Genomic DNA, 20,358 nt, shown 5'->3' with positions numbered 1-20,358 from the left:
AACCTCATCTGAGATTAGCACTATGCAGTGAAGAGCCCTGGGAGACCCAGCTTTTCTCCCAAGAATGAAACTTTATATTCAGGACTTGAAGATTAAAAGAACTGACATTTTCAATAATAAAATCATATTCACTTATAGTATTCCACAGATCACAGGGAGCTTTCTAGCTATTGTTTAGTTTAGTCATCCTGATATCACTGTGGGATGATAATAGAATTTCTTTCTTTCTTTTTGAGACAGAGTCTTGCTCTGTCGGCCAAGCCGGAGTGCAGTGGTGCAACCTCAGCTCACTGCAACCTTCGCCTCCCAAGTTCGACCAATTCTTGTGCCTTAGCCTCCCAAGTAGCTGGGATTACAGGCGTGAGCCACTATGCCTGGCTTTTTTTTTTTTTTTTTTTCCAGGCTGGAGTGCAGTAGCACAATCTTGGCTCACTGCAGCCTGGAACTCCCGGGCTCAAGTGATCCTCCCACCTCAGCCTCCCAAGGAGCTGGGACCAGAGGTATGTGCCACCATGCCTGGCTAATTTTTAAATTTTTTTGTAGAAACAGGGTCTTGCCATGTTGCCTAGGCTGGATTTCCCTTTTATTGAGGAGGAAAACTGAGATTCCAAGGGGCTGAGTAACTTTCCCAAAGTCGTATGATTGCTGATAGAGCCATGACCCCAACCCTGGTCTCCTGACTCCCGGGATAATGTTCTTTCTGTAACTTTATCCCTAATTCTCATTCTACTTGCATATAATGGAAATGATATTAGCAATAATAAATGGTTGTTGTAGTTTTCCCTATAACAACCCCTCTGAGATAGGGAAGTAACCTCATCAGTGGTTAAGCCTTTGCTTTTAGAATTCCTGGACTCAAATCCTGGCCCTGGCACTTGTTAGTGATACAATTTTGAACATGTTACTTAGCCTTTCTTTGTCCCAGTGTCATTGTCTGTAACATGGTGCTACGAATGGTACTTCCTCCAGGGTTGTTCTGAATATTAAATAAGTCAATACTAAGGCATTTAGAAAAGTATCTGAACAGAGTGGATATTACATGTGTTTATTGTTACTATTATCCCCATTGTCTCATATGACCCTCATTGTTACCCTTGGTTATATAGGTATTAATATTGGTTCCTGACGGCTCATGAGGCCCAATACATTTGCTTTTACAAGATAATTTCAGCAATAAGTTTTTTACTTTATAAGAACAAGCTGGCCAGGCGTGGTGGCTCACGTCTGTAATCCCAGCACTCTGGGAGGTTGAGGCAGGTGGATCGCTTGAGGTCAGGAGTTTGAAACAAGCCTGGGCAACATGGTGAAACCCCATCTCTACAAAAAATACAAAAATTAGCTGGGCATGGTGGTGTGCACCTGTAGTCCCAGCTACTCAGGAGGCTGAGGCAAGAGGATCACTTGAGTCCAGGAGATTGAGGCTACAGTGAGATATAATTGTGCCACTGCACTCCAGCCTCAACGACAGAGAGAGACTCTGTCTCAAAAAATAAAAAAATAAAAAATAAAACAATTTTACTATCACAGAAAGTTTTAGGAGATAACATATTTGTAAAACAGTTAGGTCCACCATCAAATCACTACTAGATAAATTAAGCTTAAAAATTAAGACACATTTACTAGAATGGCTATAATTGGAAAGATAGGCAATAATAAGTGTTAGACAAGATATGGAGAAATTGGGGCCCTCATACATTGCTGATAGGAATCTAAAATAGTACAACTGTTTTGGAAAACAGTTTGGCAGTTCCTCAGAAAATTAAACAGATAGCACATGACTAGCAATTCTGCTTCCAGGTTCATATCCAAGAAAATTAAAAACATGTCCAGATGAAATCTTTTTTTTTTTTTTTTTTTTTTTGAGATAGAGTTTCGTTCTTGTTGCCCAGGCTGGAGTGCAATGGCTCAATCTTGGCTCACTGCAACCTCTGCCTCCTGGGTTCAAGCAATTCTCCTGCCTCAGCCTCCCAAGTAGCTGGGATTAACGGGTATGCACTACAACGCCTGGCTAATTTTGTATTTTTAGTAGAGACAGAGTTTCTCCATGTTGGTCAGGCTGGTCTTGAACTCCTGGCCTCAGGTGATCACCCACCTTGGCCTCCCTAAGTGCTAGGATTACAGGCATGAGCTACTGTATCCGGCCACATGAAATCTTATAAACAAATGTTTATAACAGTGTCATTCATGGTAACCAAAATGTGGAAATAACCAAAATGCCTGTCAATTGAAAAATGGATAAACAAAATGTGGTATACCCATACAATAGAATATTATTCGCTCGTAAAAGGGAATGAATGAGGCCAGGCAGTGGCTCATGCCTATAATTTCAGCACTTTGGGAGCCCAAGATGGGAAGATTGCTTGAGACCAAGAATTCAGGACTAACCTGGGAAACATGGTAAGACCCCGTCGTTACAAAAAAAAAAAAAAAAAAAGCCAGGTGTGGTGGCATTGCCTGTAGTTGCAGATACTCAGGAGGCTGAGGTGGGAGGATCAATTGAGCCCAGGAGTTTAAGGTTACAGTGAGCCATGATCATGCAACTGCACTCCAGCATTGGCCACAGAGTGAGACCCTTTCTCAAAAAAAGAAAAGGAATGAATGAAATACTGATATATGCTACAACATAGATGAACATTGAAAACATTATGCTAAGTGGAAAAGGCAAGTCACAAAAGGACACATATTGTATGATTGCATTTCTTTTTTCTTTTTTTTTTTTTCTTTTTTGAGACGGAATCCCGTTCTGTCTCCCAGGCTGGAGTGCAGTGGCGCGATCTCAGCTCACTGCAACCTCCGCCTCCCAGGTTCAAGCGATTCTCTTGCCTCAGCCTCCCAAGTAGCTGGGACTACAGGCACCCACCACTATACCCGGCTAATTTTGTATTTTCAGTAGAGAAGGGGTTTCGCCGTGTTAGCTAGGCTGGTCTAGAACTCCTGACCTCAGGTGATCCGCCTGCCCCAGCCTCCCAAAGTGCTGGGATTACAGGCATGAGCCACCATGCCCAGCGTATGATTGCATTTCTATGAAATTTCCAAAAAAGGCAAATCCACAGAAACAGAATGTGGATTAGTGGTTGCTAGGATTTGGGGTGAGAGGGAATTGAGGAGTTACTGCTAATAGGTATGGGGTTTCTTTGTGGGGGTAATAGAAATATTCTGGAATTAGATAGTGGTGATGGTTATACAACTTTGTGAATGTACTAAAAAACCAGTGAACACTTTAAAAGGGTGACTGTCAGGCAGGCACAATGGCTCATGCCTGTAATCTCAGTATTTTGGGAGACAGAGGTAGGAGGATTGCTTGAGTCTAGGAGTTTGAGATGAGCCTGGCCAACACGGTGAAACCCTGTCTCTACAAAAATACAAAAATCAGCCAGGCGTGGTGGTACACATCTGTAGCCCCAGCTACTCAGGAGGCTGAGGTGGGAGGATCACACCCAGGAGGCAGAGGCTGTAGTGAGCCAAGATCGTGCTACTGCACTCCAGCCTGGGCGACAGAGGGAGACCCTGTCAAAAAAAAAAAAAAAAAAAAGAAAAATCATCTCTGGGCTTCAGTTTTCTCATCTGTAAAATAAGAGAACTAAACAAGATGATCTATAAGGCCCTCTCAGCTTTCACATTCTTCTCTTGTAAAAATCCTACCTTATAGTGAACATATGGAAAGATCTAAAGACAGCTTTCAGGAATTTAGGAGAAGAGGAAAACCTGCTATTTCTTTATTTCATCCCATCTAGTCTAGTCCATTCAATAAACCAGTAAGTTACATATAGAAGAAAATTTGGAAGATAATGAAATGAAACAGAGAAAAAAGAATATGGAATCCTACCACACAAACACTGTCAACATTTTGGGGTATCTCCTTCCAGAATTTTTGCCCTATGTGCAGGGAAAACATTAGTTGTAATTAGAAAGGGTAACCAGTATTCTATGTCCAGGTCTTTTGCCTTTGCCATAAGCTCTTCATTTTAGCCACAACTCCAGGTGAAGCTTTAAATCAGGGCATTGTGGCTCCTCTCTTTTCTTCTTACCTCTATTTCCCACCTTAGCCCTAGATTAAGAACAGACTTTAGCTGGGTGTAATGGCTTACATCTGTAATCTCAGCACTTCGGGAGGCCAAGGTGGATGCATCCCTTAGGCTCAGGAGTTTGAGAGCAGCCTGGGAAAGATGGTGAAACCCTGTCTTTACAAAAAACAGAAAAATTAGACAGGTGTGGTGTTGTGCACCTGTAGTTCCAGCTACTTGAGGGGCTGAGGCAGGAGAATTGCTTGAGCGCAAGAGGTTGAGGCTGCAGTGAGCTGTGTTTGTGCCACTGCACTCCAGCCTGGGCAACAAAGTAAGACCTTGTCTCCCAAAAAAAAAAAAAAAACAGGCTTTATCTTCACTTCTGAAACTATGGAACTACTTGACTTCCCTTCCTTTGGGGTATTATCACACCCCATTCCATGTGGCTCACGTTGAGCTGATAATTACACTCCCTTGCACCCATGAGCCAATGACCCAGGTTTGACTAATATTACCCATCACCCATCTTCCAGGCAACCATTATTGGCCCATACGGTGCGTACTTACTGTTGTTTTGTTGTTGTTTTGAGACACGACCGTGGTTTGTCACCCAGGCTGGAGTATAGTGGCGTGATCACAGCTCACTACAGCCTTGACTTCACCAAGCTCAGGTGATCCTCCCACCTCAGCCTCCCAAGTAGCTGGGACTGCAGGCAAATGCCATCATGCCTGGCTAATTTTTGTATTTTTTGTAGAGATGGGGTTTCACCATATTGCCCAGGCTGGTCTGAAACTCCTGGCCTCAAGTGATCCACCCACCTGGGCCTCCCAAAGTGCTGAGATTACAGGCATGAGCCACTGCACCCAGCCTAGAGTGAGTACTTAATTCAAATAAAGCTAATCATAATCAGTCATTAGCTGGGATTGACACGCGACTTTGGGAGAAAATAATTGCTTTCCTCCTAAGAAAGGGACACACAAATCTGGGGATGGCAGTGACCATCTCTTCAACACGTGGAGAGGGCCTGTCTGCAGCGTGCAGCCACGTGGAGATGGATAGAGAAGAGATTCTGCCGTCTTGAGTCCCCACGTCCTCCCCTGGACCCTGTACTTGCAGTTCTTCTTTTAATCTTGTAATCCACCCCACAGGACATGAACAAATAATTATCCTGTCACTTCAGCTAATGTGAGTTGAGTTCTTGTTACTTACCACCAAGAGAACCCTGGCTAACAATCTTGATCACATTCAGGCTCACTCCCACTGGATCATGAGAACCATCCTAGTCTTAGACTGGAAGACTGAACAAGGTCCATCCTGGTTTCCTTAGAATTGGATAATGTCCTAATTGTTCCCAACCTCCCAGCCTGGGATTGAGTCCTGCCCTTCAATGACCAAGGCCTGCCTCATTGCTCACAGACTACCTGCTGGGCCAACCAGCTGCTTGCCACTTGATTGGCTGCTAAGAGAATTCCTGTCCCTGGACCACCTATTTAAGTTCCGGGGCATTTTCATGCTGGGTCCTCTGAATACCTTCTGGTTTACTTCACTCCTACTTGCTATTTTGCCGTGTCTACTGGGCTTGTTCTTAGCATATGCACCTGGATCTATTTCCTCAATATCTGGCCCGCCCCAGTGAGACAGATCCAGTCCTAAATGCTGATCCCTCATTACATCAAGTCCAGAAGTATATGTTGGGGATGGGGACGTAAGGAAGGAACACTTGACACCTAAGCACATTCTCTAAAACCAAGAACCCTTCAACAGTTCTTAAGGTGTTAGATCTATGATGAAAAGGTCCTGAAAAGCAAGTCCGTGAGACCCACACCAGTCAGCCCTACCTCCCACTCATTCCCTGAGCCACACAGCAGTTAGCTCTCTTATGTCCATGCTCCAAAGGAGGGCAAGGTTCTCTTTTTCTACCAGCCCATATATTATTTCCTTTATTACCTCATTCAGGGATAGATAATATTCTTTCTAGATTTGTGCAACCATAATCTTCCCTAGGAAGTCTCCTTTATAACATTTTAAAAATATAAGAACATATTTTTGCCTTTGAACGCAGAAACCTTGGTTCCCAAAACACGGTAGGTTGTTTTTGTGATAGAAAGGCCCTGGGCCACACTTCCAAGCACATGAATGTCATTGTCACTAAAGCCATGGTCCTGGCTTCTCAAGACCTTGAAGAAAATACTCCCGGGGTATACAATGGACAAATGAGGGAGGGCTGGGTCGGAGGGGGATGCCTTTGAAAAGTATGACTTGGAATCCATGAGCTTGAATGTCTGGCTCTGACTGAGGTTACAGCAAGAGGATGGCTGGGGGAAGATTCCAAATTCAGGGAAGGGAAGTGACTCTCACTCTGGTTTACTCATCAGAGTGGTGCCTGATTTGGGTGGGTAAAGGGATCTTACCATTTTCTAAACAGATCTTGGATGACAGTGAAAAGTGGGTGACAACAGGTAAACTGCTCTCCTGGGAGATCTGGGAACCGTGGTTGTGGTTGACAAGAGCTAGGCAAAAAGGAGGAACATGAACAAAGAGAGAAAAAGAGCATCATCAACAGAAACTCCCATTGCCGGTACTTTAATATTCTTATCAGGGCATCAGCAAAGTTTTCCATAAATATCAACAATAACCCATGAAATATGTGTATTGGCCAGGTTCGGTGGCTCATGCTTGTAATCCTAGCACTTTGGGAGGCTGAGGCAGGCAGATCACAAGTTCAGGAGATCGAGACCATCCTGGCCAACATGGTTAAACCCCATCTCTACTAAAAATACAAAAATTAGCTGGGTGTGGTGGCACGCACTATAGTCCCAGCTACTCGGGAGGCTGAGGCAGGAGAATCACTTGAACCCGGGAGGCGGAGGTTGCAGTGAGCTTAGATCATGCCACTGCACTCCAGCCTGGCGACACAGTGTATCTCCATCTCAAAAAGAAAAAACATATATTATTTGCTCTGGAAATGAATCTGCCTTCTAAACTAAAAACTTGGCTGCATAATTTCTTGATTTATTAAAATACTGTTTATGCTTTTGTTCTAAGAACTGCCCTTCCACATGAGGCTACTCATAAAGGATTCATGTTTTATTTTCATTCCTTCTTTCAGCAATTGAGTAACAGTAAAAGCACACACACACCCACATAAAGGCTTCCAGGACACAATGCCCCTCTGTGTCATTATTAAGTTTTGTGCTAGACTATAAATATAAAACAAGAAACTATATTAAATCTATGAAGTGGAATGAATTCATCCTATGGAGAAAAAAATATTTTATAAGCTGTATAAAAGAAAAAAAGAGACACATGTGAAAAGAAAGCAAAGCTCACGAGAGCCTCTTAAAGTTTAGAAATGAATTAGGAGGTCCATAAGTCCAGATTCCCATAACAAATAGGTTGCATCAAAAGAAATAATACAAGAAAATTATATGCATGATATCATTTAATTCTCCCAACAACATTCTACCCTTAGTCATCCTCACTTTACAGACGAGGAAATCAAGATTCAGATTTCCCCACATTCACAGAACTGGTTGGTGGTAGAGCTGAGATTCTAAACCTTTTAGAGTCTTTCTAGCTTCAATAATGTGGTTCTACCCACCATGCCCTCCATACTGGCTGGTATAAAAATTAAAAATATACCCAGAGACAATATTCAGTGCTTCTTTAGCCCCCTAGTGCTCATAATTATCAAGTTCATCATTGCCATGAAGAAAGTGATTAGTCAGCCGGGCACAGTGGCTCACGCCTGTAATCCCAGCACTTTGGGAGGCCGAGTCAGGCGGATTACTTAAAGTCAGGAGTTTGAGGCCAGCCTGGCCAACATGGTGAAACCCCATCTTTACAAAAATACAAAAATTAGCAGGGTATGGTGGTGTGTGCTGTAATCCCAGCTACTTGGGAGGCTGAAGCAGGAGAATTGCTTGAACCCGGAAGGTGGAGGTTGCAGTGAGCCGAGATGGAGCCTCTGCATTACAACCTGGGCAACAGAGCGAGACTGTCCCAAAAAAAACAAACAAACAGAAAAAAAGAGAGAGAGAGAGAAGAAAGAGAGCATGGGTGTATAAAAGGAAAACACTGAATTAGAAATGTAAGAAAGCACCAACAGACTAATAAAGCAAACAAACAAAAACATCTAAATTTCCTATTCCTGGGATTTCTATGCACTGCTGTGCCTATCTGTTTTTAGTCACTGATAGAATGCCAAGAAGCCAGGTCCTAAGAGATCATGAGGACAAAAATAAACTCCTCTCCCAACTCACAGTCACAGTATTGTTGCAGCAGCAGAGCTAGCCTCAGAAAACTCAACAGGCGGGTTAAGACTATTCCTCCAGGAAGGCTGTTTTTCTCTTTCTCTCCCTCACTCCCCTTTTACAGAAACCTAAACCATCACCAGCTGTTGTAATCACACAAACTGGATAAACGGAAGCAAAAGAATGGAATATATTTAGCCTAGGGTTTGGAGTCTGAAAGCCCATGTTCCATTCAAACTCTGCAAGAATCACTAAGGTTCTTGGTATAAGCAACAGCCACCCCCCCTTTTTTTTTGTTTGAGACGGAGTTTCACTTTTGTTGCCCAGGCTGGAGTGCAGTGGTGTGATCTCAGCTCACTGCAACCTCCGCCTCCCAGGTTCAAGCGATTCTCCTGCCTCAGCCTCCCGACTAGCTGGGATTACAGGCAGGTGCCACCACACCCGGCTAATTTTGTATTTTTAGTAGAGACAGAGTTTCTCCATGTTGGTCAGGCTGGAACAGCCACCCCCTTACATGCTCACTACAGATTCCAAAACACCTCCAGAGCCTGGAGTTTTAGAGATTATGAATTCTGTCTCTTGGCCTAAAAAGTTTTTATTTTTATTTATTTATTTATTTAGAGACAGAGTCTCGCTCTGTCGCCCAGGCCGGAGTGCAGTGGCGTGGTCTCGGCTCACTACAAGCTCCGCCTCCCAGGTTCAGGCCATTCTCCTGCCTCAGCCTCTTGAGTAGCTGGGACTACAGGCTCATGCCACCACGCCCGGCTAATTTTTGTATTTTTAGTAGAGACAGGGTTTCACCATGTTGGCCAGGCTGGTCTCAAACTCCTGACCTCATGATCCGCCCACCTCAGCCTCCCAAAGTGCTGGGATTACAGGAGTGAGCCACCACGCCCAGCCTGGTTTTTTTTTTTTTTTTTTTTTTTTTTTTTTTTTTTTCGAGATAGAGTCTCACTGTGTCACCCAGGCTGGAATGCAATAGTGCGATCTCGGCTCACTGCAACCTGCACTTCCCAGGTTCAAGCCTTCCTCCTGCCTCAGCCTCCCAAGTAACTGGGATTACAGGCATGTGCCACCATGCCCAGCTAATTTTGTATTTTTAGTAGAGACAGGGTTTCAACATGTTGACCAGGCTGGTCTCGAACTCTTAACCTCAAGTGATCCACCTGCCTCAGCCTCCCAAAGTGCCGGGATTACAGGCATGAGCCACTGTGCCCGGCCTCAGAGATGCTGAGTACTCAGGCTGGTTAATGGGAGAGTCAAAAACAGAACTCAAGTCTATTGACTGCTGAGAAAGTGTTTTCACTGGTAGATGGGAATCTGTCTGAAACTGGGAGATGCTGAAGAGTCTTATCTGTAGGTCCACACAGTACGTAGGGATTCTTGAAAGGCCTCAAATACTTGAGATGCCATCATAAAGTTTTTTTTTTTTTTAAGAGATGGGATCTCACTATGTTGCCCAGGCTGGTCTCGAACTCCTGGTCTCAAGCAATCTGCCCACCTTGGCCTCTTGAAGTGCTGGGATTACAGGTGTGAGCCACTGGGCTCAGCCCACCATCATAGAGACTTAATTACTTAAGGTTAAAGCTTCGATCCCATTTCAGTGCAAGTCCTCTTGAGGAGAAGTTATTCTTAGGCTGATGATTTGTATACTTTGATACAAATGGATTTTGATTCCTTTTATATGTAGGCTTTGGTAGACTGATGGCTGGGCAGGATTTACACAGTGAGTACTGAACTGGTATAAATTTTGAAATATCCCTTTTATGTTTGTTTATTTATTTATATTCTTTTTGTGTTTAATATGTGTGTCTTCTTTTTTAAGGTTGGATCTTTCAATATCCTTACTCAAAATGGGAAATTCTGAAGTGGAAGACAGTCCCCAGTATAGCTGTGAAGAGACTACAAGCAGCCTTAATTCAAATGTAGGAAGCCCGCCGTAGTCTTGATAATCATAGACTTTTATAAAACATATTGTTTGATGGGCAAGAAGAAACGCAGAGCATGTGGCCCCCCAGACAAGTCACCTTATCATGATACCTGCCTATTGTATCTGTAATATGAAAACATATATACACAGCTGCACGCACAAACTCCTCTCTTCCTGGTAACTTATGGGAAATTCACTATATGGCACCTGAACTTATCAGTGCAGCAGCCTTGTTAGGTGACTGGTAAAGGATTATATGTGAAAATAGTGGGGAGTAAAAACAAACAAACAAACAAAAGAAAGTAGCGGGGAGGAGGGAAGGAAGGAAAGAGGAAGCCAGGGAAAGAAAAGTCAGTTGTAGGCAAAGCACCGTTCTAAGAAAACATAAATCCAGTCCCTATATTCAAGGAACTTATTACCTAGGATGGGAAACTAAGCATTTCAGCAAGCTAACAATCAACAGAGGACAAATCAAATAATCGGGAGGTGTTAGTAACAATAGAAACCACTGACAAAATATCTAGTCTGTGCTAGACAGCAGACCTGATGCTTTAAATAGGTCATCTATACTCCTCACAAAAACTCCATGAGACAAGTATGATGATCCCCCCTTTACTGATGGTACCGATGTACCATAAAGTGTGGCCATTTGTTCACAGTGATACAGCTAGAAAAAGGCAGAGCCAGGGGTAAAACCCAGCTTTGTGTGACTCCTAAGTCCATTTATTTATTTTTCTTTTTTATTTATATTATTATTTTTGGAAACAGAGTCCTGCTCTGTCCCCCAGGCTGGAGTGTGGTGGCACAGCATGGCTTACTGTAACCTAAAACTACTGGGCTTTAGTGATCCTCCTGCCTCAGCCTCCTGGGTAGCTGGGACTACAGGTGTGTGCCATTACACCCAGTTAATTTTAAAATTTTTTATAGCGATAGGGTCTTGCTATGTTGCCCAGGCTGGTCTCAAACTCCTGGGCTCAAGTGATCTTCCTGCCTTGGCCTCCCAGAGTGTTGGGATCACAGGTGTGAGCCACTTTGCCCAGCCCATTTTTCACCATGAATTGTTTCTACTCCAGTTCTTCAACTAGTGTTTGGTGTGAAAAAAACCACTTATTGCTTTTGAGGGTGTATTTTAAACGTAATACATGCTTAGTATTTAAATTTTTCAAAAATTTAGAAAAGTGTCAGAAAGAAATTAAAATCACACAATATTTTCACCAAGAGAATACCATTTCAATATTTTGGCATATTTTCTTCCAAACTTTTCTCCAATATACATACACACCCACCCCACACATACATATAGTGAATATATACCATGTATTTGTGTGTGTGTGTGTGTGTATATATATATATATAATATACTTATTTTTTAATACCATTTTTGTCCTGCTTTTTTTTCTTTCACTTGATCATTAGCATTTTCCTGTGATATTAAGTTCTTCAGAAAAAAGATTTTGAATGGCTGCTTTGAATTCCATTGCATGGATGGTCTATGATTTTTTTGAACCATTCTCCTATTATTGGACATTTATGTTTGTACAACTGTCCTACATTTTTTTGTTTCTTTGGGTCCTTCCTAATGCTAGATTTCTCAAAGTGAAATTTTGTTAAAGGATATGAACATTTTTAAGGCTCTAGAGATGTACCACAAAATTGCTTTTCAAACAAAAATGCCAGCTAACTTTTCATAGCAAAGTATGAGAGATCCCACTGCAGCATTCTTTTTTTTTTTAAGAAATGGGGTCTTGCTATGTTGCCCACGCTGGTCTCAAACTCCTGGACTTAGGCCATCCTCTTGCTTCAGCCTCCCAAAGTACTGAGATGACAGGCATGAGCCACCGTGTGCAGCTCCATCACAGCATTCTCAGCACTGAACAGAATTAACACACTTGTTCAACTTTGCAAAATTGATAGGCAAAAAAATACTCTTTTAAGTGTCTATTTCTTTAATAATTAGAAAGATTTACTTTGTATTTCTTGATCTTTTAAGAAATTTCTGGCTGGGCACAGTGGCTCATGCCTGTAATCCTAGCCCTTTAGGAGTAGGTAGCATATTTTAATGGAAAGAAAACCAAACTTGCAGGGAGTGTACAGGAAGTGTGTGTGTTTCCTGCTTAATTTTGCTATGAACCTAAAACTGTTCTGAATAATGAAGCATTTTTTTTTATTTGAAAGAATATAAAACCCCAGTTGAGGTCAGAACACTCAGGTTCCATAGTCAATGGGTGTGGGATCTTGTGTAAGTTACTTGAACTCCCTGAACCTCAATGTCTTCAGTCAGTTAGGGAAAATAACATGTCTCTGTTTAGTACTGCAGGTTATAAAGCTGAAATCAACACAATATACATAAACATGTTTTGTAGACAATAAAGCACTAAGCAAGTAAAAGGCATTTTAAAAATAATAACTTAGTACCATCAGAGGTTGTTTCTTTTCTCTCTCTCGTTTTTTTTTTTGAGATGGAGTCTTGCTCTGTCACCCTGGCTGGAGTGCAGTGGCGTGATCTTGGCTCACTGCAACCTCCCACTCCCAGGTTCAAGCGATTCTCCTGCCTCAGCCTCCCGAATAACTGGGATTACAAGCGCACCACCATGCCCAGCTAATTTTTGTATTTTTAATAGAGACAGGGTTTCACCATGTTGGCCAGGCTGGTCTTGAACTCCTGACCTCAAGTGATCCACCCGCCTCAGCCTCCCAAAGTGCTGGGATTACAGGCATGAGGCACTGTGCCTGGCCCAGAGGTGTTTTCTTGAAACAAGTGGGTTTAGAACCAAGAAGAGATGACTTGACAGAGATGATGGAGGAAGAGAGTTTAGCTGGCACACAGCAGCAGGGATGAGTAAGAGGCCATTATACATAACCCATAATAACAAACTCTCACGGCAGTGGTTTTTTAATGAGATGTGCTAAAGTTGCTAGAATTCATTCCAAAGGGATCTGTCATATGTAGACTCCAAGCTTTAAAAACAGCACATGTAATTTTACGTGTATTATGAAACATTTCTGTAAGAAAAGCAGCAAAATCTTAACATCCCCAGGTTACTGGCATTAGAAATACCATGGAGATTAAATTAATGCTTGCTGGGTGAACTGCAATTTTAGGCAAATCAGAACTTTCAGCCTAGTTACCCTACCAAATTTCTATGTTTGCTCAATGTGGAACATTATAGAACTTTACTATTAAGTCAGGCCCAGGGAAATTAAGGGCAGGAAAAAAGACGGAAGCTTCTCTAACTCCAGGGGCAGGTCTACCCTGGGATAGACTCTGTGGGTTTACACAAGAAGTCTGGTCTGACAAACACAGCGAAACTATCCCAGACCGGTTCCCAAGGTACTTCTGAAAGCAGAGCTTATTCCCCGGGAAGGGTCTATGTGGACCTTTTGTCTGGTCCTGAATCAGATCTCTGGTCTGTAGTTGATGACACTCAAGTTCTCTGATTTTAGTCATATTCACTGTTGCAGCATGGCGGTGCAAAGCAGGGGCATTCTGGGCTTGCTTCTAACCCTGATCCTACTATTCTTTAGCTGTGCGACCAGGGATATAAGAGTCAATATAGCATAAAGGTTTAGAACTCAGGCTCTGGAGTCCACATGACTCTCATTTGCCAATCATGGGATTTGAGACATTTAGCTTCTCAAATCTTTACTTTCCTCATGTAAAATGGGAATCCTAATAGAATCTACCTCATAGGGTTATTGAAAGCATTAAATGAAATCATAAGCTAAATACCTTAGCACAATCTCTAGAGTATAGCAAATGTTTGATAAGCAGTTAACTATCATATTGTGATTATTGTTCCCTTTTCTGCATTTGGCTCCCTCATCTGTAAAATGGGATTAGATATTCTCCAAGCATCCTTCAGCTCTTACGTTCAACGAGTGCCCCTACCATATTGAATTTAGCTTACTATTAGATTAGAGCTGATCTAAGATTGGCTTTGAGATGTAGTTTGAGATTTGAGATATAGTTCCTTTTTGAGATGTAGTTCCCTTTTATTCCAGCCTCTGTCCTAGAGGGATAGAACAATTGGGTAACTTGTGAATTAGAGAATGACTGTTCCGTAAGACCTGAAAATGGCTTTCCCTGGGAATGACCAGCTACCTGAAACTTCCAAGAAACCATTTTGTGCAAGTATTAGGGTGCCTTTGACAAACGAATAAACTTGGTGATAATTGTCACCTGTTGGAGAATCCAGGGATCAACTTCTGGCCCTCAGGCAAGACGAAGGCAGGACAACTGCCACTGTCAACCTTGAGAAAAGGCAGAGAAAAGGCCGTCTTTGTTGGCATGCCAGGCTGATTGGCCTTGACACAATGACTAAAAGACTCTTTGTCTAGGGCATGTTAAAGGGATTAGAAAAGGAAGCACTGCTTTTAAAAAGGTAATGGGGAACTTTCCCAAATCATAGCTGCCTACTCAATGTATTTGATTAATGTGGCATTTATAGAATGAGAGATTTTGCCTGGGGTTTTTTTTTGCACAAGGGCTTTTGTATCTGAATATTTGGCCTTGTTAGTAGGGAGGGGAAGTGTGCCTTTTTTCTCCCAATGATTATAGGTACTCATACTTTAGAGTACTTAGCTTTCTTTTAAGAATAATCCAAAAGGTCCATTTGCAGAAAGTCAGAAAAATAGAATCCCATGTAGGCACTGAATGAAAGGGCTGAGGTGTGGGCTTGGGAAGTGGTCATTAGGCTTGGGCTTATAAATACGTGTTGTTAGGCTGACATTCTGCCAGCCTTTGGTGCTTTTCAATGGAGTGGCATGCATGTGTTCTGGGGTGGGGAAGAGTGGCAATCTATAAGTGCTTTGCTTTTGTCACGTTGTTCAAAAATTCTGCCCACTCACCTCATTTTTGACAGTGGGATACATTTTCATGAGAATATGGGAAAGAAAGAAAGGAGAGTCAGGAGGAGGGAAGCAAGACAAGAGACAAAAAGGAAGGGAGAGGGGGCAGTTGTTTTAACCAAGCATTTCTATTTTCCAGCTACTCAGTGTGTGGCAGATCTGGCCCTTAGCAACCCTTCTGGCTCTAGTTCCTTCCCCAACAATGGTGTGGCTATTATACCTTTCCCTGCATTCTTAATCAGCTATATTATTTCCAAGTAGTTATTCTTAATCCTTTAAAAAGTTTCCTTTCAGCATAGCTCTTCCCACTCCTCAAGCCCCACACCCATCCAATAAATGTGCCACACGTATACATACACACACACACAAAACACAGAGACCAATTCTCCTAAACACTCCAAAGCCTCCTTGACATATGCCAGCTCAATTTTAGGAAATTTTAAGTACACCTTAAAAATGAAAACTATTGGGGATTCCCAGTGGAATCTGCTCTGACTCTGAAGGAACTCTCCAAAGGTGGCTTCAGAGATTTGTCTTCACGCTGTTGCTGAGATCTAGTTGTTTGTTTTGAGCTTTACTCTATGTCCATATTGGAAATGCACAAACTGCTGACTTCTTTGAGAAGAAGGCTCCCACATCTCCTAACTTTTCCTAACTAGATTCCTGGCACTTCTGGCTGTTCTCAAGGGTTGGTCTTCATTCTGCCCAGTTACATCCCCACACTGTGTTTTGTTTTGTTTTGTTTTGTTTCGTTTCGTTTTGTTTTGTTTTTAGACAGTCTTTCTCTGTCACCCAGGCTGGAGGGCAGTGGTGCGATCTCAACTCACTGCAATCTCCCCATCCCAGGTTCAAGAGATTCTCCTGCCTCAGCCTCTCAAGTAGCTGGGATTACAAGCGAGCACCACCATGCCTGGCTAATTTTTGTATTTTTAGTAGAGACAGGGTTTCACCATGTTGGCCAGGCTGCTCTCGAATTCCTGGCCTCAAGTCATCTGCCTGCCTTAGCCTCCCAAAATGCTGGGATTACAGGCGTGAGCCACTGCACCCAGCCCCCATATCTGTTTCAATGAGTGAGAAGCCCAGCAGCCTGCCTTTGGCTGCTGGGGCCAAGGAGTAGAGGCAAGCCAGCCAGTCCATGCAGGTATTAAACAGGTGATGCTGGTGTCCGAGAGAGCTAAGCATGTCTCTCCAGTACATGACCTCTGCTTTGCCAGCTTGACTCTTGGAGCCTTCTCCTTTTAATTTTTTTTTGTTACTATTATTTTTAGAGACGTGGTCTTGCTGTGCTACTCAGGCTGGTCTCAAACTCGTGGCCTCAAGCAATCCTCCCGCCTCTGCCTCCCAGTGTGTTGGGTTTACAGGCGTGAGCCACCGCACCTGACTGAGGTTTCTAACAGCTACTGCTTGGCGTGCTTGGGTACAGGAGTGCCTGTGGTTGTGTTTATAAGTATGTGCATACACATACGTGCACGTGTGTGCATGTGTATTGGGATTGAAAAGCTGGGCTGGGCAAGAACTAGGAAGGTCTGCTTCATCAGCTTTATCCTCAGATACAGAGCCCGGGGAGGTCTAGTAATGAGTTTGGAATTGGGGTATGCATGACATTGAATCCTGGCTTTACCACGCAGTCACGTAGCCGTATAACTCAGGCACTTCTTTTGTTATGAGTCTTGCCTGTGGAAGAAACCTAATGAATATTTGTGAACGATACATGAATATTCTAAGATGCTACCTTCATATCAGGGTCTCAGTGTAAAACCTAGAAATGACAGGTGTTTTTTCCTTTACCATGTTATTATTAACAAATGTGTATGTTCCTCACCAAATTGTAACCATAACAACTAGGATTTGTAGAATGCATACTAAAGGCAGGGGTCTATGCACAGAGGTTTGTATTCATTAATCAGAGAATTCTTACATTTCCAATAGGTATTAGCATCCCTATTTTACAGACGAAGAAACCAAGACTCAGAGGAGTTTAGTAGTCTGTCTCATTCCTGCGGTGCCAAGTGGCAGAGTCAGGATTCACATTTAGTTGTTTTTTTTTTTTTTTTTTTTTTTTTTAGACAGTCTTGCTGTGTTGCCCAGGCTGGAGTGCAGTGGCATGATCTCGGCTCACTGCAGCCTCTGCCTCCCAAGTTTCAAGCAACTCTTGTGCCTCAGCCTCCTGAGTAGCTGGGATTACAGGCGCATGCCACCATGCCCAGATAATTTTTTTTTTTTTTTTTTGTATTTTTAGTAAAAACAGGATATCACCATGTTGGCGAGGCTGGTCTCAAACCTCTGGCTTCAAGTGATCCACCCACCTCAGCCTTCCAAAATGCTGGGATTACAAGCATGAGACCCCACGCCCAGCCTCACACTTAGTTCTTATCCAGAGCCTGTACTGCTCCATGCTGCTCCTGTGAGCACAGGGACGATGCAGTATTCCTTATATTTCCTACAGCCTCGGGTACAGTGCTGCACATACAGGAGGTGCTCAATAACTGTTTAAAAATTGGAAGCACTCAATACACACTAGCTAGGGACTCAGGATGAATCTTGAAATCCAGCTCTTCCGACTTAAAGGAAGCTTATTACATCCATGCAAATGTGAGGCTCCAGGGGCCTCAAACAGAGCCCCTGGCCCTCTTGCAGAACTTGATAAGACCAAGAAGCAAGCCGTGTCTTGAATTCTCTTCTTTTGAACAGAAAAATAGAAGAAGCAAAGCAACAAAAAGAGGGCGTCAACAACTTACCTGGCGCCACTATGAGGACCTGGAAGGCATGGAGGAGAGCAGGGATCAGCAGTGCTCACAGAGTTTCTGGCTGGAGCTACTGGAGAAGAAGCCTCAGATGCCAATTGTCAGAAAGGCTGACCCCAACAGGAAAAAATTCCATTACGCTCTGGTGGACGGCTCCTCTCTGACGTAATATCCTTGTGAAAATCCCAGGAGGGAAGGAGGATGAAGGCGGCAGGTCGTGATGGAAGGGGCTCACAGCTGCGAGTTTCCATTTCAGCAGAAAAAACCCAGGAAGGATTGGGAAAAGAGGTCTCAGACCTTGATTTTGTTCATCCCTTTTCCCCAATGGTCCACATGCCCACAATCTGGGGGCAAGAGAAATCAACCCAAAAAAGAAGTTGGGGCAAGTTCCTCACTTTACAACCTTCTTTCCCCCTCCGCGCCCCACAGGATCCTGCTCTGTTGCCTAGGCTGGAATGCAATGGCACAATCTTGGTTCACTGCAGCCTCGGCCTCCCAGGCTCAAGCCATCCTCCCGTCTCAGCCTCCTGAGTAGCTGGGATTACAGGCACATGCCACCATGCCCAGCTAATTTTTGTATATTTTGTAGAGACAGGGTTTTACCATGTTGCCCAGGCTGGTCTCAAACTCCTGGCCTCAACGGATCCTCCTGCCTCGGCCTCCCAGAGTGCTGGGATTAAAGGCGTGAGCCACTGCACTCAGCCCAACCTCCCTTCTTTTTAAGGGAAGCTCTGGTCATCGTGTGTATATATTTTTGCACGTTTTTGTTTGTTTTTTAATTCTAATTTTTTAAACTTAATGTTCTAATATTACATTAAAATAGAGACAGTGTCTCACTATATTGCTCAGGCTGGTCTCAAACTGCTGGCCTCAAGTGATCCTTCTGCCTCAGCCTCCCAAAATGTTGGGATTACAGGTGTGAGCCACTGCACCCAGCCGTGTAGCTGATATTTGTGTGAAGTGCCTGAGGGCTCAGGTGTTTCTGAGAAAACAAATTGTCCTTGGTTTATTTTCCTGGTTAGAGAGAATGCCATGGGGATTTAGCATCTAGAGAATCTAGCTAAGAAAGAAGAGAACTTTTATAATCAGCTCCAAAATGAAAAAGGCCTCAAGAGTCCATCGCAGACAGTTTTGGAGAGGTCGGTACAGGTAGGTTTTGTGAAATTGTTTGCATATCTGTAATCATCCTCAGCCCCTCTTTACCCCTACCTATCCACAGATGTTGTCAGGACACCTGATCCTCCTGCTCTATGCTGGAATGAGCTCACTGAGAAATACTAGGTCACAATGCACAGCTTTGGTTTCCAGCACTCTAGCCACTGACAGGACCAGTCTAACCAGACTCCCTTGTTATTATTCACAGATTGGCTTCAAAGAATTTAGGATTAAAATGAGGGTGCAGAAATATGCATGGATGGGAAGAACATGCTGCTGAAAGTCATGAAGCCTGTGTGCTGGTGTGGCGCTACCGTTATCACGCTCAGAGGCTATGGGAGTGAGAGGCACCCTCTCTGGCCCTCCCATTGCCTTATCTGTAAATTGCTGATTTTTTTTTTTTTTTTTTTCCCTGAGATGGAGTCTTGCTCTGTCACCCAGGCTGGAGTGCAGTGGCAAGATCTTGGCTCACTGCAACCTCCGCCTCCCAGGTTCTAGCAATTCTCCTGCCTCAGCCTCCCAAGTAGATGGGATTACAGGTGCCCACCACCACACCCGGCTAATTTTTGTATTTTTAGTAGAGACAGGGTTTCACCATGTTGGCCAGGCTGGTCTCGAACTCCTGACCTCGTGATCCACCCACCTCAGCCTCCCAAAGTGCTGGGATTACAGGATTGAGCCACCGCGCCCAGCCTGGTTTTTTTTTTTTTTTTTTTTTTTTTTGAGATAGAGTCTCACTGTGTCACCCAGGCTGGAATGCAATAGTGCGATCTCGGCTCACTGCAACCTGCACTTCCCAGGTTCAAGCCTTCCTCCTGCCTCAGCCTCCCAAGTAACTAGAATTACAGGCATGTGCCACCATGCCCAGCTAATTTTGTATTTTTAGTAGAGACAGGGTTTCAACATGTTGACCAGGCTGGTCTCGAACTCTTAACCTCAAGTGATCCGCCTGCCTTGGTCTCCCAAAGTTCTGGGATTACAAGCATGAGCCACCGTGCCTGGTATGTAAATTGCTGAATAAAAAATAAAATAGGCCGGGTGCGGTGGCTCACACCTGTAATCCCAGCACTTTGGGAGGCCAAGGCTGGTGGATCACCTGAGGTCAGGAGTTCGAGACCAGCCCAGCCAACATGGTAAAACCCTGTCTCCACTAAACATACCAAAAAATTAGCTGGGCATGGTGGCACACACCTGTAATTGCAGCTACTTGGGAGGCTGAGGCAGGAGAATTGCTTGAACCGGGGGAGGTGGAGGTTGCAGTGAGCCGAGACCACACCACTCCACTCCAGCCTGGGTGACACAGCGAGACTCCATCTCAAAAAATTAATAAATAAATAAATAAATAAGGACATGTGTATGACAGCTAACATCTTTCTATATAAGAATTATTATTGTTAATGAATATGAATTCCTTAACCTGGAT

The 20,358-nt window shown here is 43.5% G+C and overlaps 1 protein-coding gene across 3 annotated transcripts in view; it reads right to left on the bottom strand.

The window, feature by feature from the left end:
- METAP2 (methionyl aminopeptidase 2) overlaps positions 1 to 17,953 on the bottom strand; it is a 110,173-nt gene extending 92,220 nt beyond the window's left edge. For 2 of the 3 annotated variants that reach the window (XM_055238761.2, XM_055238762.2), the window contains exons 1-2: positions 17,775 to 17,917; positions 6,417 to 6,515 (exon numbers count right to left, since the gene is read on the bottom strand). The gene's annotated coding sequence lies outside the window, so the exon portion shown is untranslated. Of the gene's footprint in view, positions 1 to 6,416; positions 6,516 to 17,774 lie in introns of all 3 variants that reach the window. The other variant, XM_063614280.1, reaches the window with a different exon arrangement.
- Between the last annotated feature and the right edge of the window lie 2,405 nt (positions 17,954 to 20,358).

The sequence above is a fragment of the Symphalangus syndactylus genome, chromosome 13 (genome assembly GCF_028878055.3).
Source record: "Symphalangus syndactylus isolate Jambi chromosome 13, NHGRI_mSymSyn1-v2.1_pri, whole genome shotgun sequence".
Classification (NCBI taxonomy): Eukaryota; Metazoa; Chordata; class Mammalia; order Primates; family Hylobatidae; genus Symphalangus; species Symphalangus syndactylus.
The sequence above is the reverse complement of the archived record's forward strand: the minus strand, read 5'-3'. Positions and strand labels throughout refer to the sequence as shown.